We start from the raw sequence: 27,483 nt of genomic DNA on the forward strand, positions 1-27,483 counted from the left end.
TTGATACATTTATTTTATTTGAATTTTATTGACACATACATTTTATTTTAAGGGTTTTATTAATGACAAAATATACAAAGACATCAAAATAAGTAAAATCATCAGAACCAAACATGTTTTATATTTAATTGATAAATAATATGTATAATATATATTAAATACATTATTATTATATAATACTATGTACTATATTATTATATAGTAATATAATGCTATCTTATTATATATAGTGTTATATGTTTACATATAATTTAATATATTGTGTACATTATTTGCATAATACTAGATATAGTATTATGTACTTATATATGTAATTTAAGTTATATACATTATTTTTCAGTCAATATTATATATATATGTGTGTATATATATATATATATATATATATATATATATATATATGGAGTACATTCAATATTTTAATGCATATATAGTGTAGAAATATCATGGCAGTCTAACTAGTGTTTCTATGACCTTAATTGTATATTATCCCTTATAAATATTTCTGCATGGTGTAATACTTGAAAATCTATTCTTTCAGTGATTTTGAAATTTATAATACAATAACAGTAGCCACAATGTTTTCCAATAGGTCACCAGAGAAAAGGAAAAGAGCCTGAACAGGAATAGAGTCTTATTTTTATTCTTTCTGTCAAAGTAAAATTTTGTATTCTTTCACTAACTTTGACCCTTTCTCATTCATTTCTTTCATGCGGGCCTACCTAACCAAGTACAAAAAGCAAAGCCTGCATAAATAGATGAATAAAAAGTTAAAAGGCCAATTCCAAATCCGTGAAGTTCTGGAAACTTTATGGATAAAAAGAGAACAATAAAGAGCACAAAGAAAGAGCACACAGAATGGAAAAAAAAATCTTTGCAACTTGCACCTCAAATAGGGTGATAATTTCCATGATATATAAATAACTCAAAAAATGCAACACCAAAGGCACAAATAACCCAATCTGCAAATGGGCAAAGGAACTGAACAGACACTTCACAGAAGAAGAAATATGAATGATCAACAAATATATAAAAAAAATACTCAACATTTCTAGCAATTACAGAAATGCAAATGAAAACTACACTAAAATTTCATCTCACTGCAATCATAATGACAATTATCAGGAATAAAAGTAACAATAAGTGTTGGCAAGGATGTGGGGAAAATTTACACTCATACATTACTGTGGGACTGAAATTTGGTGCAAACACTATGGAAAGCTGTATGGAGATTCCTCAGAAAACTTGGTGGAATGGAAGCTCAATTTTACCCAGATATCCCACTCATCAGTATATAGATAAAGGAATTAAAATCAGCATACTATAGTGACACAGCCACATCAATGTTTATAGTGGATCAACTCATAGTAGCTAAACTTTGGAACCAAATTAGATGCCCTTTAATAGATGAATGGATAAAGAAAATGTGAGATGTGTATATATATATATATATATATATATATATATATATATATATATATGAAGAAGAATGGCTTTATAGCATTTGCAAGTAAATGGATGAATGTGGAAAATATCATGGTAAATGAAATAAGCCAGTCACCCAAACCCAAAAGGCAAGGGTGGAGAAGAATAGAAATTTAGTAGATTATACAAAGGGGAATGAAGGGAAGGGAGAGGGGATAGGAAAAGGAAAGAAAGATAGTGTATATATACAAAAAACACCACAGTATAAACATCATTGTGTACATCCACAAGAATGGGGTCCTAGTTAGAATAAGATATAGTCCTTGCTTATAAAATTATATCAAAATGGAATCTACTGTTATGTATAACTAAAGGAAAAAGAGAACAGAATTTTATATAAATAATAAGTATAATATAGATATAAAGAAAAATTGTAGCAGAATTTAAAGATTTGAAATAAGCCAAGGTTTAATTGTATTAAATAACTTCATAGAGATCATATTTCTAATAAATTATACAATCAGAAATGAAGAAATGTTTGGACATTATATGATCCCTACAATATTCTTATTAAAAATGATAGCGTTAATATTCCATGTCCATAAAACTTAACACATTCTTGTAGTTGTTGTCTTTATTATCAATAGATCCCCCTCAGTTACATGAGCAAATTAAGACAGGCAAAACATAAATATATTGAATTTTATTTAATTGCTCTATTGTAATGTTATTCAGATTATACTTATGACTTTCAAATCTGATTGATAATATGAATTAATAGAAAAATGTACTTTAATGTGTTGACTTTAAGATATTAACAATAGAAAGTTAATGCCATTTATTTGAACACTGTACTCAGAAGTTTAAAAAATTATGTAGAAAAGCTAGCCATTTTTAAAAAATATATTAAGCATAATTTAATGATTTCAAACATATACATTTGACTATTCTAATAATATTTATTGCAAAAGTTCTCTTCTAAGAAAAATGTTTTTGTTAAAATAACTATTCACATGTCTTTGAATTTCTGAAAATGTAGAAATTTATAAGAAAATTCAGAAATATATTTTTGTCATTAGAGTAATCATTATAACTTAGCATATATACATATATACGTATATATATACATATACATATATATGTATATATATACATATACGTAACGTATATGTATATATATACATATATATATGAATACATATTAGACTTTTTGTGTAGTAAAATAACATTTCATTAATCTTTTGGATTAAATAACCATTCCAAATATTGTCAGTATGGTCCTTTCCAGATATTACAAATATTTTATTTCTCATATTGTGATATAGTGTTCTTTCTCAAATGCAAAATTCCAATTGAAACAAACCTGGATGAAAAAGTAGTAATATGTGCCAATCTGGCACAAAAATGGTAGCCAGTCAATCATTCAACCATCTGGGCCCAACACAGTCCTGACTGAGTTTTTGTACTTTGAACCAAAGGGGACCAGCTCTAAGATTATAATTAACAGTGGGAAGAGAAGCTTGTGTTCCCATGTTGCTCTATTCTGGGCTATCGGCCATCAATCTACAGCACTGGCTTCTTCTTCTGCTCATTTTAAATTCAAAACTCCTAGCTTTTCACAGTAATGGGGTTTAGCTTAAGTTTTGGTACTCTTACTATATTGTTCAATTATGACATCCAAACCTGGTTGTACTTGATTTTATTGTAAGAGGGGAATATGTAGATTTTGGCAGCCACCAAAAAACACTAATATAATAAGAATTTCTAGAGCTGTGTCTTCATGCATTCCAGAACAGGTACTGGCTGGAAAGCAGTTAGTACAACCCTTCCATCTGTGCATGTTACAATCCTCCTATGGATTCACTCCTCGATTTTCTTTTTAATGTGACTTCAGTATGTGGCTTGTCCAATTTTTATTGATGAGGATATTTACTGACACATTCTCACACAAATCTGCTCATATTTATTTTATGTTTAGCTTTTTTTGGAAGCAAAATGATTCATGAGAAAATAATTTTGTGAATATTCCAATGACCTGAAATATGGAAGCTGAAAGATCCTCATAGACCATTGAAACTATGTTGTATTTTAAAATGGGTATTTTTATTATAACTTTAATGTTCATTTTTACAGTGATGACTTCAAAACTTATTAATATTTGAATTTAAATGATATAATTGTGCCTACACATCAACTACATTGAAATTATTTATTTTTGGAAATTCAATCATATTTTAAAGTTATTGTATATAAAAATTTCTTGGTAATAATCAAATTAATAATGTGCTGTAACTTGCATTTTTATATGAGTCGATATTTTTTAGATTCAATATCTCTTGGGTAATATTATATAAACAAAAGTATATTATATTTAAATTTTGAGAGGCTTTATTCATAGGTGCTATCAGGACAGAGGTTGGAGACTGTCTTAGTTTAAATCGTAGGTTACATATTATTTTTTTTACTTTATTATTATTATTATTATTTTTAATACCTTTATTTTTCAGTTTCATACTTATTGGTTTTGTGACTTGGGCAAACCTCAAAATCATACTTGAATTTCTTTTTTCTGTAAAAATGAAATTATAATAACTTATACAAAAGGACTAAAGAAGTTCTATAAAAAGTATTCAGAACAGTTTGTGTATTAGTACAAGATAGTAAATATTGGTCTTTATTCACGTATGTCTTTGTAGTAGAATGCCACTGAGTATTATGAGACTAATAATATATAAAAATAAAACATTCTCCAAAAGAGTAATGATGAGTATGAAAAAGGGAGAGTTCGGTCACCCAGAAAGCTGACTCTCAGTGATGCTGCATGGCATGAGTCTTTATCAAAAGGGAGGTGACACCAGTGTATTAGACATTGTCCCACAGAGAAACAGAAACAATAAATATTAATTATTTTTTAACTTAGAGTTGGGTCATGTCCCCAAAAAGCCATAAATTAAAATGCTTTTCAGTAAAAACAGCACTGGGTACACTTAACTTATCCAACATTATGGATTAGCAGCACAGAGCACTGTAGAGCATTGGCTGTTCATCTTCATGATTAATTTGAGAGCTGAGATTGGCTGCCACTGCCAGGGTCCATGAGAGGGTATCTTATTGTACGTCACTAGCTGGTGAAAGGATCAAAATTCAATGTACATATTTTATAGAATGTGTATAAATTTGCATTATTAGAATAAAAAACTTTAGGTCAAGTCATCCTAAGTCAGCAATATCTTTTTGTGTGTATATGTGTGTGTGTGTATCTCTCTCTCTCTCTCTCTCTCTCTCTCTATATATATATATATATATATTTTATATATATATATATAAAATTTTATATATATATATAAAATTTATATTTGTATATATATGTATAAATATATATGTGTGTGTGTGTGTGTATATATATATATATATATATATAGAGAGAGAGAGAGAGAGAGAGAGAGAGAGAGAGAGAGAGAATTCACCATTACAACTAATTTGTATAGAAAATGTCTGCTAACACCAAGAAGCAATAGACAAGTTTTGAAAAATGTAATTTGGCAATTAAAAATGCTTTTTTAACCAATGGTGCTTTTTAAGCCTTTGCATTGTAGTATTTCAAATGATAAAGCTACTTGTATTAATTATTGATAAGATGTGCATTCTAATTTCAAAGTTCAATTTTTCAGAATATATAGTTTTATTTTGCTTTCCATTTTTCAGTATTTAAGCATAACATCAATAATTATAAGGAATAACATGTGGAGAAATAAATGTTGAGATGTTAGTTCAACTCAAAATAACTAGATAACTTTTTAATTGGTACTTACTATATCAAGTAGCACTCATTTTTTAATTATTTTTCTAATGTTGACTGAAATCAAAGCTTGATATTTGTTGAAAATACATTTTTTTTTTCCTGATTGGTCCTTATGATGGAAAAGAAATAAAAATCTTTTTTTCCCCCTGTGGAAATGCTACTAAGTAATTTTATTTGAGATAACACTCTGGTAATTTGTGGTTTATGTCACTCCAATGAGTGCTAGGAAATGAACTTGATGTGATGCCAATATCTCACTGGTATAACTTTTAAAAGGCAACACTTTTGAGTAATAAGCACATGACCATGAAACTGAAGTTAATTGCAACAAGTTCTGTCTTGATCTCAGAGAACACCAGATTTGCAAACCTGAACAAAGTCAAGCAGATGTTAAATCCACATAATATTGCCCCGAGATTGAGAAAATAGTATTTTTTGACACCTAAGTGTATATTTAATTTTTGATCCTGTGAAAATGTCTCTTATTAAAAGAATATTTTTTACTATATGGTTTAAAATGATATATGTGTATCACATTTTACAAATAAAATCTAGAAACTGGGGATATAGTTATTTTATCTTTAAATGAAAAGGAAGTCAAAAAATAGAAGAGGTGTGTATTCAGGGGAAAATGGTTATAATTATTTTATTTATTAACTTTACAAATTTAAAATCTCACCAGGTGCATTGTGCACTCCATTAATCCTAGCTGCTTAGGATGCTGAGGTGGGAGGATTTTGAGTTCAAAGATAGCTTCAGCAACTTAGTGAGGCCCTAAGCGAGTTACTGAGACACAATCTCTAAATAAATTACAAAAACAAAGCTGAGGATATGGCTTAGTGGTTAAGAGCCCCTGGGTTCAATTCCCAGTACAATAAAAAATTTAAAAAGCATAAAATATCATATATAATTTCTTATATTTTTTAGCAAACATAACAAAACATTATTTCAATGTTTATCTTCAAAATTAATGCAGTTAATTGACCTTTAATTTTAAACATACAAACTTCATATATATATGTATACATATATATATATGTATACATATATATATGTGTATATATATATATATTTGTATTTATTATTTATATATATATTATAATTAATACAATTTTAATATTACATATGGGCATGCATGCAGGCACACACACAGACAAACAGACACGCACAATTAAAATGAGGTTACAAAATTCTTTAGCTTGGAGAAGCATAAGAGATGAAACTGAAGTCATGTAGTTTACTCTGATCCAGCATAGCAGATTTCTGCAGACTCCCTGGTACCACAAGTATAATAAACAGCCTCAGTATAATCCTTTTTCATTTTATTGCAGTCCTTACCTGGAATGTATAATGTAAGTGGCCAATCTTCAAACCACCTCCTGTTCTTGTCAACAAATAGAATTTTAAAACAATCTGGTATGACCTCCTTTCATTTATTTTACCTGTAAAAATCAAGGTATCTTAGACACTATTTGGGGAAGTGTTAATTCTAGGTGATCCGAATTTAATCTTCAAAGGTGATTATCCTTATATTGGCTCAAATAAACACTTTGGTCCCATTCCTCGTATTTGGTGTGTAAACACACACACATACACACACACACGCAAACTGCACACATTTACACACATATAAATCCCCCCTCACATCCATATTTATGTTACTGCCAGATTACAAGAATAAAGTGGAACATTGTTTAGGAATAATGTCAATTATAAAAGACATATTACATCACTTTTCTAACATATTTTTAATTTTTTTGTAGTTGTAAATGGATTCAACACCTTTATTTTATTTATTTTTCTTCATGTAGTGCTGAGCTTCGAACCCAGGGCCTCACAAGTGCTAGGCAAGTGCTCTGCCACTGAGCTACAACCCTAGCCCTTTCTAGCATAATTTAAGAGATAATTTTACTTGTTTTATTGAACATAACAAGTAAATGTTTTTTTTTCCAGCATTTCTCAAGTTCTATATTGTCATACAATAGAAACTTCTGTACCACATGTGCCATTTTCTCTGAGCATTTTAATTCCTTATTACTAAAATGTTTTTTAGAAACTCAGATTCATGCCTAAATTAAATGACACTTATATATGCTTGTGTAATTAAATGACACTTATATATGCTTCAGAATATGCAAACCTTCAGAATATGAAAATGCTCTCTTTTTCTTTCTGATGTTTGGAATTCAGGTTGTAAAATATAAAAAGACATTGTGAAGGCCCACACCACAAAAGGAAAAAGACTACCATGATGATAGGAAACTTCTGATATAATATATTTGAATCTCTATTATTTACCGCAGTGTCCAGCAGAAAGAAAAAAATGTGCAAGAGAGGTAAGCATTTCAATAAAGAGCTTCATGTTCATAATCACCTGTTATCTCCTTTGAAATAGATCATTTGAGAAGGATTCATCCCACAGGTACTTATCACTTTTTTGCTCTATTTACAAATGGAATTCTGGTTGCTTAGAAAAAAATGAATGTAAACCCCCAAGTTGCCAATGAAAGTCTCTTAGGCAATACAAGACCCAAACCTTCCATTAATAATAAGAGCAACTATGGGGATTAGGTGTAAAAACAACTCTTTAATATTACCCCATTTTAAGGTCTTGATCTTAAATATATGTATATACGTATATTTGTTTTACACATTAGATTACTGCAATGACTGGAAAAAAACTGATTAAAGAAGTCATGTAAGCACAAAATACATCTAAAGCTATATATTATTTTCAAGTTCAGTGAATGCACTTACTTTGTATTGGATTGTTTCTAATTTTACTAGAGTCAATCTACAAAATATTACTCAGAGGGGTTTGCCTAATTCACTTTAGTTATTGGCTAGAAGAAATTGAAGAATTTTACAAGATTTCCAAGTTGAACTTCAAAGGAGTGAATACATGTACATTAATGCAACTGTAAGTATCCGTGACACTTGAAAACATACAAAGACGACTTACGTATTGCATATAGTATGATATAATGTCAAAAAATAACTTATTAACTGATGAAATAGGACAAGTCATTACTCATATTTAGTTAAACATGAGTAGCTCAATAAAAATATTCCACTAGCTGGGCAACTTGTCCCATGCCTATAATCCCAGCAGCTCAGGTGGCTGAAGCAGGAGGATTGCAAGTTCAAATCCAGCCTCATCAATCGAGCAAGGCCCTAAGCAACTCATTGAGACCTTGTCTCTAGATAAAATACAAAATAGGGATGGGGATGTGGCTCAGTGGTTGAGTGTCCCTGAGTTCAATCCCTGGTACCAAAAAAGAAAACAACAACAATAACAACAACAAACAAAACAAAACAAAACCCCACAAATTTTACTTAAGATAAGGTAAAATACTACTACATCTCATATTTGTTTCCTCTGATATATTTTCAGTTTTTTTTTTATATAGAAGCTATACTAAAATACCATCATACTTATTCTTGTACAATTAAAATTTAAAAAATTAAATTTAATTATTAGAAAAATACTGACAGTAGTGCTAATCTTAGAAATGTTCTGTTTATTATAAAATTTATAATTCATTGTTCTTAAATGGATTTAATTAGAAAAACTATTGAAAGCATTAGTTATGCATCTTGATTATACAAATAAGAGTAACTGGTGTCCTTTAAATTTTAGTCTTAATTATACTCATGAAGCAAAACTTTTTCTTCTCTCCTTTATGAATTCTCTGTTCATTTTGGGTTAATCTTCCTATAGGCATTAAAGTGCTTAAAGCTCATAAAAAAGTCATACACTTGAATTTTCTCTTTGTCATCCTAATTTAATTGTCCACTTTTGGAATTGTTGGGTATCTTCTGTGTCTTTGAGAGCAATAGATATATATGATAGCTCAAGTCATATTTTTGTTACTCTATGAACACAATATATATTTCTATATATTTCTAATAATCTTGTGCTTTAATAGTGATCTATTTTAGTCACTGTATTAAATTATGCTAATGAAAACACCATCATTGTTTGTATACACCATCATTGTACACATCATCATAGGTTGATAAATTATGTTTAGTAAAGTAAAAGTTTTTAACGAAGAACAGATATATGATTAAGCAAGGAGCAAAATAACTGAGTATTTTGGAATCAGTTGGGATCCTATAGTACGTTCAAAATAAAACTCAGAATACACTGTTTAGATTTTGTTTTTGAACATTAATTATTTATGTCAAATTTTGATATAGATGGACATGACATTTACATTTGTCATATGTATTATGCTAAATTGGAAATAACTGTAGCATTTTTCATCAGTCAAAATTTATTATTTATAGATGTCAAGGAAAAAATAAATGTGCATGTACAATATTATGTTTAATATAAAGAGAATTATTTTGACTCTGCTATAAATACCATATAGAAGAAAAATATCCATTATAGAAACTTTTTTCTTCTATATTTGCATAATATCAAAGGTTATTTTGTTTATTTAAAAGTTTCAGTTGAAAAGTATAAGAACTTCTAAGAAATGTAAACTTAAAGAGTTTATTATTTTTTTAAAATGTGCTATTATTGATTCAGATTATATTTGGAGTTTCAAGTTTGGTACATTAGTAACACTTTATTGGACTCTAAATTGTATGTACCCTTAGACTCTCAAATAATGTTTAGATATTGTATGTTCCATAAACATATATTTTGTATTTCTTTAAATGAATTTGAAGTTCCTATGAATGTGGCAACATTTCTGGTGTTTCTTCCATTGGAATGAAACCGTCAAAAAAAAAAAAAAAAAAAAAAGCTCTATTACTACCTTTGTCTTTCCTTGTTTATAGTGATTTGACTTGCAAAAGTCAGACTTGTTTTACTCTTAGTGCAAAAAAAAAAAAAAAAACTGAAGAAGCATCTGCCATTGTGCGTGAATTTATAAGGATGTTCTTTTAGTATGCTAAGTTAAATGTGAAAACACATGTTTTTTATTATTATTCTGGAAGAGTTACATTCTGTACTAGTTGGAGTGTACAAATAATTTCTGGCACTATTACAGTATTCTGGATACTTTTAAGCCTTTATTATAATGATGTCAAAGAAAATTGTCAAGTAATTTATTCTTGTCCTAAAGTAACTTCAGTATGTAAGGTTTTCTCTCATCTATATGCAGGGGAATTCCATTGCCAATAAGAATCCTTAAATTATCCACATGTCAGAATAAACATTTTGCCTTTGTTTGTGGGGGATTGGGTAATTTGGGGGTGGGTGAGGGAAGAATAGAAGTTCATTAGATTAGACAAAGGGAAATAAAGGAAGGGTGGGGGATGGAATGAGGAAAGTCAGAATAAATTGAGTATAACTTTCCTATGTTCATATATGAATAAACAACCAGTAAAACTCCACATCATGTACAACTGCAAGAATGGGATCCTAATTAGAATAGAAACATGAAAATAACTAGTTCACCAAATTTATCTCTTTCTCTTAACATTTTTTAATTAGTAGATAGTAATAGCCCACTAACTTTGATCTCCCCATCTTTAGCCTGTGTTTTGGAGCTGTGTCTAAAATACTAAGCTCTGGAAAACTGACTTGGTTTCATGGACCATTGTCAACCAGAACTGTATGAGCATCCTGAGATTTATTCTTTTAGCAGAGTCATAGGGAACCAAGGAAAAAATATTAACTTCATTCACCAGTCTCCTCTTTATAAAATACTTTGGTTTCTTAATAATAAACACTATGTAACAAAAGCAACAACAACAAAAAAAAATCACCATAAGTCATGACTTAGCATTCTATACAAAATACAAAGAAAAAAATTTTTATAAGTCATTTATGTTTCCCATTCTGCTGTACCTTTGATATTTGTATATGAAAATTGAATAAAATGTCATTATAATGGGTATTTTCATTTTCTATATAAGGCATTGATATCAGAGTAAAAATAATTCTGTTTATAATAAACACATAATGTTTTACAAGTACATTTATTTTTGCCTTGACATCTACAAATAATTGATTTTAATGGTTGCAAAATACTGCAGATAATCCAGTTAAACATAAAACATTGTCACTGTCACTGGAATTCCCACTTACTTTTTTTGCTAATAGAATATTCAAATTATTTGAATATAAGATTTTTTTAGATAATTTGACTTTCATAATCTATTTTCTTTATTTATGCAATATTATTTGATCTTACCAAATGTTTCTCCACACATGAATAACTATGTAGTTAGAAACACTTTTAGGGTTGATATGTAAAAAGATGGCATTAAGATTAATGTTTCAAAGAATGCTTCTAAAAGAAAATTAAAAGAAATTTTTGTAAGTAAAGGATGGTATGGTATATGCCTTCCTGAGTATAAAAGGGATGAATTATTATTTTTGCTTAAAAATGGGTTAAGCTTAATTTTCAGTCAAAGGGAGGAAGACACATAATAATTATGCTGTTTCATATCAAAGATGAGTAGTATGAAAAGTAAGAAAAAGTATGTAACTTGCTAAAGTTAGTAAATGTACTACCAACTTTTTATGTAATAGTTTAGGGAGAATTAAATAATTCTGTCATGTAATACACCTTCAGCTTTTAGGTGCATGAGTTGATGTTAAAATGGTGTTAGTCAACTTTCTGTTACTGTAACAAATACCTGTGATAATTAGTTTATAAACAGGGAAGGTTTATTTTGACTCCAGTTTCAGAGGTTTTATTCCAGAGTCCAGCAGATGCGTTGCTTTAGGGACTGTGGCAACTCAGTATATTATGACATGGAGCACATGTTCTTGCAAACTGTTCACCCATGCTGACCAGAGAGTGGACAAAATGGAATAGGAGAGGCTGGAGTCCCAATATGCCTTTTGAGAACATGCCTACAATGAGCAACCTTTCCCCACTGGACCCTACCTCTTAAAGGTCATATCACTTCCCAAGGAGCCACAGGCTTGTCTTTAACCCATGGGCATTGGGGGTTTAAAAATCCAACTGACAGAACTAATCTGACTTCCTTGATAAACTGAATAATGAACATATTTCTTGGTATAATGGGAAAAAGAGTAGAAGCATTATCTTACTGCCTATATAATTGTGGCAAAATGCTAACCTATTCATCTTCTAGATACAACAGGCTGCTCAATTTACTTTGTTGAACTTTCAGTGACTAAGACTATCATAGTGAGCAATCAAATACCATATGACCTCATAATGCTAACAAAAAGAAGGGCTTAATGACTTTAATCCCTGCACATCTAAGGAGTAGTGAAATTATATAAAATAAATGAATTAAGCTTTTTGTAGTGATTGAACATTTTGGTCATTACATTTAGAGAAAAATAACTTCTGTGATTTGTAATTCCACTCACAACATAATACAAATATTGAGTAATGGATATTTGCTTTATGATGGTGATTTGACTCTGAAATAGCTAAAGATTTTACCCTGAGAATATACAAGTAAAAAATCTGTTTTTATTTTAATTTTATAAAAAATTGTTATGAGCAGAGATTTTAAAAATGATATGTTCAGTAAATATTGGAGAATTTGTTCCAATTTATTCATGGAATTTTATGAAATGATTCAATGAATCTTAGTTGACATAATCATACCTAATTGATCATGTATAAGTCCTGTTTAAGATTCCAGAGGCTAGTTGTATCAGGGTAATAAATAGGTTAACAAGAGTCAAAATACCCAGAGATGGTCTTATTGGGAAATGCTTATGGAAAAGGTCTAGTGCCCACAGGCAGAACAGATGGCACCTCTGTCCCATGTAGCTTTGTCAACCGGTGCCTACTTTCTATCATGGTGTTTGTCCCATGGTAGTCTTCTGGACAAGTGACACATATCCTTTTCACAGTACCTTTAGTTCTGCACCATTCACCACTGAGAGCTAAGTTTTACATAAGGAACAGAGGATATAACATCAAAAGCCTAAGGTTGCTTAGTTCTCCTGTATTATCAGCATATCAAGGAACAACTTTCCTAGTGTATATGCAAAACTCAACTGTCTACAGTCAACATTAGCATGCTCCAATTCCCAGTATGCATGAGAGAAAGTCATTGACCTCCAAGATGACATTATTCGTTCTGGGTTCCCTGTTTGTTCCCTGGTCTTTGTTATATCCTTGGGAATTGAGAGGGGTGTCTCAGGAACATCATGTTTACTGTGATTCATTGTCTTTAATGATGACACACTTTTAAAACATATGGATATGATTCTCGCTCTACCTTCTTATGTTTACCTGTGTCACATCTTTATAAAAACCATGTAGTCAAGCAAGTTCATAGAAAATAAATAAAAATAGGATATATTATTTATTTAAAATTTATAGAAATATAGTTTATTGTATCAATGGATATAGGTCTTGGTGTCCATTATTAATCCTGTTCCAAATATGTATTATACACCATATAGAGTTTTGCACATATAAAGAAGAAAAAAGAACCCTTGTTAGATCTTATACCTAAAAATGAATTTAATTACTCAAATTATAAATTTATGTAAAGATAAAAAAATTATTTTGGCAATATAGTAATGAATTTCAGAGTAAACAAATGTAATAACAGCATCAGAAGGACTAGATGTTTAAATAAATTGGTAATACCTGATGTGAATGACTTAATCATCAAGTGGAAAAAAAAACTTTTAGATATTTGCATTTGTATAGAAAATCACATTTTTGTTTTAAAAAACTATACTCTGAATCATGGATCCACATGACTATCTCTTTTCTGAAAATCTGCCAGGATATCAGGTTCCCAAACAAGGAACAATTTCATGTGTTTACTACAAATAGTGTTATCAGTGTGTTTTGAGAAAGCATGCCCAACTCTTTTGGAACAGCAGAAGGAAACACATATGGATCCTCTGTGATCTCCATTTTATATATGTTTTCCAGTTCTGAGTTCCTACAGCACTTATCTTGCATGCTTGTTTTAGAATTTAATTATTTATAATTATCCAACAAGTTTTCTCAGAAATTTCATGTGTTTAGTTCCTGTTTATTTTAATTTCTTAAGAAATGGTCATTGTATCTTCTACACCAGAAAATATAGTGATGGATATACATTAGTTTTCTACAGAGAAGCATATGTTATCTTGTGTTAGCATTCAAAAGGACATATTGTTAGGCCAAATATATAAGAGACTTGAATAATTTTATTGGGCTTCCTGTTCAATGACTCAAGCTCATTATGGAGAAAAAATCATCAAGATATTTTCACAAGCATGCATATGTGTTATTTTGTGTTAATTTTACTTTCCTTACTCATTTTGTTAATTTTCTAAAGGAGAAACATGATGGCTGTAAAAATATTGCCTAAGTCTTTTTATTAACTCAATATTTAAATGGAGAAAATATTCCAAATTTGAGTACTTCTTGACATATAATATGGACAAGACAAAATAAAAAGAACAAGGGTTTGGCCTCAGAATTTCTAAGCAAATGCTATGATCGTCGTAGACTAATTAAGGCTAAGTATAATAGATTGGAAAAGACAAATATGTTTTTTTTTTCTTCTCTGTAAGTTGTATTGCATATTAATATATAAATATTTAATTTAATCATTTTAAGGCAACAGAAACTGACAGTAGCAACTCTAAAACCTGTTAAGAGAAAAACTGAAACCAGTTCAATTTAACAACATTTACTTAAACAAGAAGAAAGGTTCTAAACAGCGTGGTATTCCGCATCAAAGATGGTTTGGAATTCTCTTTTCCTAACTCATGCAGAGATCATATTTATAGCCAGAAGAAAGGAAGTAGATACAGAAAAAAGCTGGAGTGCTGCAACTGGCATTTGCATCTTGTGAACATGTGATGATGAGCCTGGGATTGGAGACTCAGTTGCTTAGTTACAAAGGTATCATGTTAAATGAGGTTGCCATTTGTGTACACAGGTACCTAAGATATAGTCACGGTGTATAGTAAAAACTTGTTAGTCTAAGTACAGAAGATAGTTTAGGCCAAATTTATTTCCATTCAACAAATCCAACAAAGTATATTAATTTTCAAAGAGACAGAAAAGAATATGCATTTGAAAACAGGTCATTATGAAAAGTCTTTTAATGACAAATTGGAAATAAAAACTATAAGGAACATCCATTCTGTGATTGTTTTTAATGCATCATGATACAGCATTTTTCTATGCCCATAGAAAATAACTAAGTAAAATCAACTTTTGTATACTTTGATTCATTTTATATGGTTCATGGGGGAGAATATAATTACAATAAATACACTTGTGACACCTCTTTTGCTACCACTACTAAATAATTATAATAAATGATAATGCTTCTGAATATTTAAGGCCATATTGTAATTTCCACTATAAACTTTAGCTTTTCTTAGAACTCAATTAGGTTTTTCAATGTAAAAATTCAAAGCAAGAAGGGATAAAATTTGTATTACAAATAACCTAAAAAGTTTTACCTACATAGTGATCCTAGGGCAAAGTATATTACTACATTAGGAAAACTATCACATTACTAAAGGTATTATAATTAATTGATATAGCTTTTGTATTTTAAAATTCACAGTAACTTATAAGGATTTCCAGAATATAGCAGAGAACTATATCTTTAAGTAAGTATGCTTACTAACAATGTCTCCTTAAATTCTCCCCTTTTCTTTTCAAATATTGTGTAGGAGAAGAAAGGAAAAATGCATAGCTTCTTAAGCTTAAATGTCTATATCACTCTCTCAAACGTGCTCATACACACACACACACACACACACACATACACACACACGAGTATGAAATTGACTGAAAGTCATTTAGAGCAAAATTATGATATTCCACATCAAAAGAAAGATTTCTCAGTACCATATGAGAGCAAGCTATAAGTAGAATTCCCCATAGACTTTATTAGCTGAATTCTCATCTGATTCTACTCCTGTGCTCTTTCCTCTCTCCAGGGAGCTGCTTAGATGGGGTGTTTCATTTACATGAGGCAAGATTCCTATGGCACAGTTGTACACTCATAAGAGGTCTGTGGGAATGGGCTAGAAGTGCAGATCATAGGAGCAAAGAAGTAAATAACAGTGAAAAACAAGTGTAAACCCCCTTAAATCAGTCTTTAACACTAATCAGAAAGAGTACACACATGCACACACACACATGCGAGCACAGGGAACTCTTCACCTCTTTCATGCCATGAGCAGATTTTTCCCAATAATATTTTCTCATCTGACCCACAGAGTAATTCAAGCTTATTATTGCCTGTCTATATTTTACATTTGAGGAAATTAAACCTCAAATCAGTTATGCAAACTGACTACAGTCCCATGTCAAACAAATGACATAGCTAATGATGAGAACTAATTCAGCCACATTCCCAAGTTAATTATTCCTCTCATTCTAAGAATTTTTATAGAATCAATTATGTTATGACATTTTGTTTTCACATAGAGTGAGGGGAGGCTGAAATTTGTAGAAAGCATTATTAAAATTTTCATATGAGAAAATATTTATGCATTATTGTCAATAACAATTTGCAACTTTGAGACATACATTTCAGTATCCACTTATGAAAACCAGTATTGCCTACATATGAAGAAATGCAATATTTTGCCAATAATAAGTTCTTGGAATGAATACTAATAATAGGTGAAATAAGATTTACTAAAGAACTAAATTACTCCTCTTTACCCTTCCATCTGTCTACTTCAGCACCACTTTGGAAATGACTGCCAAATCTGTATGGAATATAAAAACAAGGGAAAAAATGATAAGACCAGATTCATTAGCCTGACTGTACATATTTATAATCTCCATAAATCCCAAATGAGCCACTTGGCTGTCAGAGACCCTGCCTCAGCAAAAAAAAAAAAAAAAAAAAAAAAAAAAAAAAAAAAAATCAGGGAAATTATATAAATTTTTCTTTTGCTTTTGTTAAAAGACTAGAGAATTTACAATAATAAAGAAGATGTATGCAATGTGGTTGATGTTTCCATGTAAATACACTGACTAAAATAGGACCATTAACCTTCAGCATTTGACTCTTCCAGCATAAAAGGACAGTTGCTCTGAGAGTTCAGGTCAGGTTGATTTAGAGCCAGAGGAGTTGAGATTGATCTCAGCACATTCTGTGCCTTTATCTTAACCAGCGGCAATGCTCTTTGAAACCTCTGAATGTGTCTAAAATACTGTGAGTCCTGAGCTTTATTCTATTAACCTTTAATGAAATCAATGAATCATAAACTTCTGAAATTATTGTCACAAAGAAACCATTGTGTAACTAAAGCTATTATGGATCCATGCATTATTCTTGTTGGCAAAGAGAAATATAATTTTGTTTGTGTATATCCCTAGCATCTGAATATTTAATAGACACACGGGAAGATAGTTTATCTTTAAGCCATCTGGGTCTAAAATGATACCCAAAGTACTATTTTTTTTTCCTCCTAGGGCTGTGTTCTTTCAGGATTTCAAAATAATTTCCTAATTCATTTTATCAAGACACACTCTGAGAAAGTTGAAGTTTGAGTCAATCTTAGTTATGAAACAACCAGAGGAAAAAAAATTAATCTAACATGGATAAGAAAAATTGATTATAAAAATATAATTAGAAAAAAATTGAGCAAATGACCAAATATACTAGGAACAGACTTCCTTTTATTTACATTGTTGGAGATTATTTATTTAATATGAGCTCCCTGATATGCTATATGAAGAAACAATGCTTTCTAAAGCATAAACCCTATACAATTCAGTTTTATCTTCTACAGTTATTTTTTTATTCATATGTAAAAACAATCATGTCATTTTTCTTGATATAGGTGAATTTTCTAGTAATTAAAATAGAAATAATTTGAGAAACCATAAGTCTCTGAAATCACATTAATTGTATACTTTTATGTAATCTGATGACCAAACTCATATTTGTTGAAATTTCAGAATATTAGAGACAAAGAATAGTAACACAGTGACTCAGTATTCAATGTTTCTTCCTTTTTCTATTTTTAAAATCTATAGTGTTCAATAAACTTGTCTACTGTTCATTTTTTTTATTTTATGCTGTTTGTTGGAGTGATGGGATATTATTTTCCTTTTTTAGGATCTAAGTTTCTAATCTTTACAAAATCCTTTATTTTAAAAAACTTTACTCCCAATTTATATGCTCCATATTATAAGAATAGAGAAACATGTCCCCTCCCCTGAATTTGGGGTATTTTTGCCACAATTATTAAATTGTGAATCTTTAAATTTAATTGACATGTGAATTTAGGAATTTCTTTCTGATAACTCTAGTGACAATTTGATTATTATAACTGTAGATAAAAAGAAGAAAATAAATAGAAAACAAGAGTCAGAACAGGGTATTCAGTTCAACTAGTAAGAAATAATCCTATCTTATTATGTTCAAATATCCATAAAAGTTTCACTGTTTTCTAAGTCAACATTATTGTATCAGTCAGAGTTCAAACAGGGTAGCAGAGACAAAATAAGTGATCTGGTGATTATGGTGTGATTTAAAGATTTCATGATAAGGGGATAAACTGCAAATAAAGAATCACAAAGAAAATTGCACCTGTTTCTCTGAAACATTGGAACAGAGTAGTTGGATTTGGTTCAAGATTAGAGAAGAATTTGAGAATTCAAGTTTATCCTGCCTCTTTCCTTTATTTTTCAATATCATCTCTGCCAAATGTTTCTTGATAATCTTGTCGCAGTTTGACAACCTCTCAACCATCATCTTTTATCATACATAGCTTAATTTTCAGTTGAAAGCACCATGTCTACCTAACTTTGCCTTAAATACTTGTTTTTTTTTTTTTCTTGCTTGTTGTTAACCTACACAAAGAGAAGTTCTGTATAGCAGAGGATCCCCTGTTTATCCCTTTACTATATTTCTGGTGCCTAAAATTATACTTCAAACTATAGAACATAATTATTGAATGTTATGTGAATAAAAATAGAAAACTATAGTTCTACCCAAATTCTAATCTTATACAAATATGCATACGCATAGATGTGTGTGTGTGTGTGTGTGTGTGTGTGTGCATGCTTTGTTTGCACTGGGAACTGAATCTAAGGCCTCCGGAATGCTAGGCAAAAACCCTATCACTGAGTTAATCCCTAGACACAAATGCAAATTTCCTCCCATGAGAAACAAACTCATGTATTATATTTGGTTTTCAAGATAAAAACAATTATTTTCCAATAATAAAATTTATATTTAAAATAACTGTTTCTGAGCTTTTGAAAAATGGAAAGCTAGTTATCTTAAAATAGTCTATGCACAAAACACAACATTATAGGTTAATAAGATATCTTTTCAAAATCCATATGCATGTCTTGGCTTACAAAAGTGTATGGGAAAACCCTGAGTGTTAAAAATGAATATTCAACTGAAAAACAGAGAATGAGACATTGGATACAACATGGGATTTTTCATACAACCTAACCAATGCAATTTATTTGCATTACCATTTTAGCAACACAGGGAAACGATTTGGATGTGTAAAAGTTTTAGAGGCCAGTCTAAGAAAGTTATGGGAAACTGGAATATTTTAAGTGAAATATTTAAGGAAGGAATTATTAGTAAAAACTTTTGCTCATTTTTTTAAAAAATCTTCATTGAAATATAATTGACTTAAAATAAACTACATGTGTAGAATAAGTACAATCTAAATTTTTGAAACATTTGATGTGTTTACTAATGTAAAAATAATACATTTTTACACTAGACTTTGTCAAACAAATTACCAAGGTCAAACTTCTAAGAAAAAGAATGTAGATTAGCAAATTTAGAGGTAGCTTCAAAGCACCCGGATGTTAATTTGGCCCTTGAGTTCTATGATCATTCTGTTTACCACAAAGTTGGTTAGCTTCTTATTGTTCTGTTCTTGGCCCTAAATGTAGAATAATATTTGTGTTACTTGGTCAAAACCTAGTTGATTAAATATTAGAATTCATTATCATTTTCCATTTGAAAGCTATCAATATATAAAAATCAAATATATTGCTGTATAGTAAATGTGTAAAAGAAATACAAATGTTATTCTTTTTAAATCAGGATCAAAGCATCTACGAACAAGCATGTACAAATGTTACTGTAGATATATATTTTCATCTCTCTGGGATAAACATGAAGAGTGGGCTTACTAAGTTTTATGGTAAATGCATACTTTTAAAAGAAACTGCAGAACTGTTTAAAAAGTGCCTATGTCCCCCATGATTATTGTATGGTGGTCTATTAGACTCTTGAACTTGAGAAGAGTTTGTTTGATGAACATAGCTGCACCATTGTTTGGGGCATGTATATTTATGATTGTTATGTCTTGTTGGTGTATGGTTCCCTTGAGCAGTATGTAGTGTCCCTCTTTATCCCTTTTGATTAACTTTGGCTTGAAATCTATTTTATTTGATATGAGTATGGATACTCCTGCTTGTTTCCGAAGTTCATATGAGTGATATGATTTTTCCCAACCTTTCACTTTCAGCCTATGTATGTCTTTTCCTATCAAATGCGTCTCCTGTAGGCAGCATATTGTTGGGTCTTGTTTTGTGATCCATTCTACTAGCCTGTGTCTCTTGATTGGTGAGTTTAAGCCATTAACATTTAGGGTTATTATTGAGATATGGGTTGTTCTTCCAGCCATATTTGTTTATTTATGTTACTAAACATGGTTTGTTTTCCTCTTTGATTATTTTCCCCCCTTTAGTGTCCTACCTCCCACAGTTGGTTTTCATTGTTATTTTCCATTTCCTCTTCCTGTAATGTTTTGCCAAGGATGTTTTGAAGAGATGGTTTTCTAGCTGCAAATTCTTTTAACTTTTGTTTATCGTGGAAGGTTTTAATTTCATCTTCCATCCTGAAGCTTAATTTCGCTGGAAACACAATTCTTGGTTGGAACCCATTTTCTTTCAGTGTTTGAAATATGTTATTCCAGGATCTTATAGCTTTCAGAGTCTGTGTTGAAAGATCAGCTGTTATCCTGATTGGCTTACCCCTAAATGTGATCTGCTTCCTTTCTCTTGTAGCTTTTAAAATTCTCTCCATATTCTGTATGTTGGGCATCTTCATTATAATGTGTCTAGGTGTGGGTCTCTTATGATTTTGCACATTCGGCGTCCTGTCCCTAATATCCAGAGTATACAAAGAACTCAAAAAATTAGACAATAAGAGAACAAACAACCCAATCAACAAATGGGCCAAGGACCTGAACAGACACTTCTCAGAGGAGGACATACAATCAATCAACAAGTACATGAAAAAATGCTCACCATCTCTAGCAGTCAGAGAAATGCAAATCAAAACCACCCTAAGATACCATCTCACTCCAGTAAGATTGGCAGCCATTAGGAAGTCAAACAACAACAAGTGCTGGCGAGGATGTGGGGAAAAGGGTACACTTGTACATTGCTGGTGGGACTGCAAATTGGTGCAGCCAATTTGGAAAGCAGTATGGAGATTTCTTGGAAAGCTGGGAATGGAGCCACCATTTGACCCAGCTATTCCCCTTCTCGGTCTATTCCCTAAAGACCTAAAAAGAGCATGCTACAGGGACACTGCTACATTGATGTTCATAGCAGCACAATTCACAATAGCTAGACTGTGGAACCAACCTAGATGCCCTTCAATGGATGAATGGATAAAAAAAAATGTGGCATTTATACACAATGGAGTATTACTCTGCATTAAAAAATGACAAAATCATAGAATTTACAGGGAAATGGATGGCATTAGAGCAGATTATGCTAAGTGAAGCTAGCCAATCCCTAAAAAACAAATGCCAAATGTCTTCTTTGATATAAGGAGAGTAACTAAGAACAGAGTAGGGTCGAAGAGCATGAGAAGAAGATTAACATTAAACAGGGATGAGAGGTGGGAGGGAAAGGGAGAGAGAAGGGAAATTGCATGGAAATGGAAGGAGACCCTCAGAGTTATACAAAAGTACATACAAGAGGAAGTGAGGGGAAGGGGAAAAATAATACAAGGGGGACAAACGAATGTCAGTAGAGGGGGCAGAGAGAGAAGAGGGGAGGGGAGGGGAGGGGAGGGGGGATAGTAGAGGATAGGAAAGGCAGCAGAATACAACAGACACTAGTATGGCAATATGTAAATCAATGGATGTGTAACTGATGTGATTCTGCAATCTGTATATGGGGTAAAAATGGGAGCTCATAACCCACTTGAATCAAATTGTGAAATATGATATATCAAGAACTATGTAATGTTTTGAACAGCCAAGATAAAAAATTAAAAAATAAAAAAAAATAAAAATGGAGTCACTCATGCTAAAAAAAAAAAAAAAAAAAAAAAGTGCCTATGTCACTTTCTAAATCACCAGCACATTACAAGAGTTTCAACATCCTTTCCAAAACTTGCTATTTCTGTTTTTTCAAATTTACATCACTTTTATAAATGTATTGGTAATGCATTATGCTATGAATTTGTACTTCCATAGTGAACAATGGTGTTGAATACGTTGTGGTTGTGCATACTTACTTTCACTAATAAATAAAATAAATAAATCTCTTCATAAATTTTTTATTTGTACTATATGATAGACCCAACCTGATCTTTTATTAAAATTGGGAGCCATCTTGCCACAAAGCCATGAAAAGATAATTTTGGCTTTATTATAAATTACTGAAAATTCTGAACCTGCTTGGAATGCCTGCCCATGCCTTGAACTCACCCATGCCTGGCTCTCTGACCAGATAGCAGCCCTCTCTGAAACTTTAGTGACACCTCATAAATATTGGCCTTCCCTGGCCAGACAAGGACCCTCTCTGAGGCTCTAATCGTCCTCGTAAATTCTGATGTTGGGGCCAGCAAAAAAAAAAAAATGTAAACTACCATTAGTGTGATGCTTGTCAGAGTTCTGTTATCTGTAACCCCCCTTTTGTGTAACTTTCTGGGCTATAAAGCTGGGCTGTAGGAAAGGTGGAGGTACTGTCTTGTTCCCACCGTTTTGGGAGGGAGAGGCAGCCCGGCTAGTCGAAATAATAAGCTTGCTTTAATTTGATTTTAATTGGAGTCAGTGGTCTTTTCTTGCGTCCTGGTCTAACACTATACAAAATTGGAAAGAGCAAATATGTCCAATAACTAGTGAATGACAAATAATTGTACAACCAATTGGGGAGATGTAATCACAAATTAAAAGGAAAAAGTAATAGAAATCATAAATGAATAACAAAAAGTAATTGCTAAGAAAAAAGCAGTTGTTATGGTTTGAATCTGGAATGTTCCCCAAAAGTTCACTTCTTGAAGGTTTTGTACAACAATGTGTATAGGTGGGGATTTGGAGAAGTGATTTGTTAACAAGGAAACTGATATCACCAGTGGATTAATCTACTGAAAGCTGAATGGATGCTCTTTTGCCATAATGTTCTTCCTCACCTCAGGCCCAAAACTTTGGAGACTGCTAAAAGTAGTCTAAAATCTCTAGAGCTATCAGCTAACATAACTCTGTCCTCCTGGAAGTTGTTTCTGTCAGGTATTTTGGTCACAGTGATGAGTAAAAAGCTTGTAGTATAATTTATTTATATGAAATTACAGATAATAGAATACTAGAGGGACAGGAGACAGATTAGGAAATAAAGTCTGGATATATGAGGATGATTTTAATTACAAATAGGCATGAGTAGCATTTCAGGATTAAGGAAATGTTCTTTGTATTAAACATGTAGATTATATTTTTTTCATAATTGTACATATTTATAGAACTAATTGGAATGAATAATTGAAATTGGTAAGTTTTATTGTACAAAGATATAGCACACAATGTATATAAAAACTACAAAGTGAGGCAATACTTCCTTATCATTAAAATCAGTCTTTGGCCTTAGGTCTTTATAATTTAAAAGAATTTTATTCTGATTAAACTACAGTACTTTGTACTCTCAGATTTTTTTTCCAATCCCTGATTTATGAGTAATAAATTAAAACAATAATTAGTTTCCAGAGCAAATAATTTTAAACAAGTGTGTTCTAGAGCACAAATATCACATTTACATACATTAATTTAGAAAATATTCTTTAAAACACACCTAGAGTATTTGCAATATTCACCTTGACTATGCTATAAAGCCTGACTCAAAAATTTACAGGAATCTAGACATTATAGATACCATCTAACCATATTTGAATTAAGTTTAAAAACAATAGTAAAAAATATGAAAATGATAAAATTTTGGATTATTTTAAAGGGTATTTTAATATTATTTCAGGTACTTAATCATGACAAAATATTATTTATGTAAGAGAATAAGTTATAGGTTTTAGAATTAAAAAAACTTTTATATATTTAAATAAAGCTTTGGAAAATATATAAAAGTAAGAAAGCCTCAAGTTTACTCTTTTATTTCATTTAAAATGCTTTAGAAATGATTTTACCTAGTGATCTCAGAGCAACACAATGTGTGCATTAATCAATTGAGGAGTACTTTCTCTCCACTTTTTCCATATTTTGCTAATCTATGTTGCAAAAAGCGTAATTGAGTTTTAAATAAAATTGAACATTTACTATTCTCTTTGATTAGTGTGCTGAATTTTCACTGTGTAAAGGTAGTGAGGAAACAAAGTTGAAATCTAGCTTTGACTTTCAAGAAGCATACTGTTTTATTGAAGCATGGGCAATTATAATACATGGCATAACAACAATAATAACAGAAACAACAATACAACAATATACGCTGGTAGGAGCTACGATGAATCAAAGTTCAGTGTTGGAATAATATAGAGCATGGTCACTAAAATATAGGGGTGATAAAGTACTTATATCCAGAATATTTAAATGAATATTGAGAGGAAATAAAGTATAGGTAAAAACTTAGATTATACAAAACAGGCTCTCTCTCCATGTTCCTCTTTACAGCTAAGTTCCCAAGCAGGTGGTAGGGGGAAAGCCCAGCATAGGGGTTTTTCTGTCCTTCCTTTCATAAGTTTTGTTTTCTACTATGATTCTTAGATTCCTTGAACATTATGTGCATGTGTCTTCTGCACACAACACGACTGGACTTAGTTATATGTCAATCTCCAAGTCATCTGAAGAATGAGACTCAAAGAATTAGATATTAGCTATTCTGCTTTGGTTTGGTTTGGCTTTTGAGGATAAGGTGAATGCCAGGCACCTCAGCTGTTGCTCTTAATGCATCAGACTTAAATATGAAAGGTTCCACCTGCATATTGCACATTATAGATCAATTTGGCATGCATCTTTCTCAGTTCTTAACATTAGTATTTTTTTTTATTTCAGAGTGAATGATGGGAATCATTCCTTTAATTATAGATAGTACTGTTTCCTGGACCCAGGGACTGACTTTTTCAGTACAAAGTTCAGAATTTGTTTTCTTCTTCCTGTACATTTTTTAAAGCTGATTTTTGAGTTCCTAGAATAGAATAAAAATATGTCAAGACAACAGAACCCTGACAAGCAGCCTAAGTAAGCTGTGGATGATCACACTGAGTTAAAACTTGTAATAATTCTTATACTTAAGTAATAAAAAATGCTTTGCTTTTGTTTATATTTTTAACTGTATTTTCAATTTAAAATAAAATTTTTTCAAGCAAACAGTGATATGATATGTCTAACCATTTTTTTTTTGCTTTAAAACTGCCAATAGAAAAAAAATAATTTTAACTCTATCTGTGTTTTGAAACTGGAAATAAATACTTTCTAAGGAATACAAATAATGAGAAAAAAATTAATCAATTTTAATTTACAGGGACACAGATATACTTTATTGCTGAGATGATATTTTTTTATGTACCTTGCTAATAAGTACACACAAGCTACAGTTTGGTATCTCAAAGGATCCAACTGATTTCACTTAGTCTCATTCTGCAACTTCTTTTCAACTTCTTGACATTAATTCTCAATCATGGTAATAGCTTTATCACATATATTTAGCATCACTTTAACATAAAATGGCAATGAGTCAGGTATATACTGTGATGATATTAGCAAGATACGAAGTTTAATACAAGAGTATTCACCATGTGAGAAACATATACTTAATTTTTACTTACCTAAGAAGGGGACACTGGGGAATCTAATCAGTGGAAGGCAGACCATTCCATTCATGACATAATAAAGGATAAAGGCTGGATTTGAGCCAGTCAAGGTAGCAAGGACTTGAAGAACTAATATTCTACAGAGAAAAATAAAGATGCACAGAAATGAGATCTCCATTCACTTCCCTTCTTATATGCCAATCATTTCCTTATCCATAACTTTCCCGGGTTCTGTGGCTTAGAAACCTATAAGAAAATTTACTGGGGTTTTTGGAAGTCTCACATTGCTACAGGTGATATGATTGAAATTCAAAAACCTCTAAAGAAAGTCAGTGGTAAACACAATATGTTCTCTGTTGAGACATTTAAAACATTACATTTCAATCAGGAAAAGCTCCAGTCTTTTAAAAATTGGAACAGATTGAGATTGAAATCTTTGATTTGAGATCTCTCTTCTCTCACATACATTTACAGAAACATAGGGTCAGTCTTACCTTAAGGAATAAATCACCTAGTACCCCTGTAATTTCTCATAGAAAATAGCTGGAACAGCACATAAACATTGATCAGGTATCTCTCTCTCTTTCCCTCTCCCTCTCTCTCTCTCTCTCTCTCTCTCTCCTCTCTCTCTCTCTCTCTCTCTCTCTCTCTCTCTCTCTCTCTCTCTCTATATATATATATATATATATATATATATATATATATATATATAAATAAAATACACACAACACACACAAACACAAACACACACAAATTGAGCAATAGAAGCACAATTGTATAAGCCCTTATCTTGGGAGTGATCAGTTATGGATTTTAATGTAGATATGGTAAACATTTTCAATAAAAAAATAAAAACGTAAACATTGCTCCAGAGGCCAGGGAGGTATATATAAAATCTAAATAAAATGAAAATACTCAAAATCTAAGAAATCAAAAATAAATTTACTAAAGCCAACTAAAAGAATATTTTACCAAGCTGAAGTAGATCAGTAAACTGAAGCAAAGAGGTTCTTTTAAAAAAGGAGAAAAAAATCTCTAAGATATATGTAAATCAAAATTCTAATGTCTAATTGGAGTCCCAGGAGAGGAGAAAATAAAGATAATAGGAGAGAGTATTGAGGAAATAAATACTAAAATGTTTTCAAAATGAATTAGATATTTTAAATCAGAAATGTAAAAAGAATTCTTACCCCACCAAAAAAATATAAATAGAAACAAAAGCTTACTTTAACATTGAAATCTGACTACTATAGAACAAAGCCAAGATAAACTGCCTAAAGTACAGAGAAAAAGACATTTGCCATAAAATAATGGACAATTAGTCTGACATCTAAATT

The sequence above is a fragment of the Marmota flaviventris genome, chromosome 4, assembly GCF_047511675.1.
Source record: "Marmota flaviventris isolate mMarFla1 chromosome 4, mMarFla1.hap1, whole genome shotgun sequence".
Taxonomy (NCBI): Eukaryota; Metazoa; Chordata; class Mammalia; order Rodentia; family Sciuridae; genus Marmota; species Marmota flaviventris.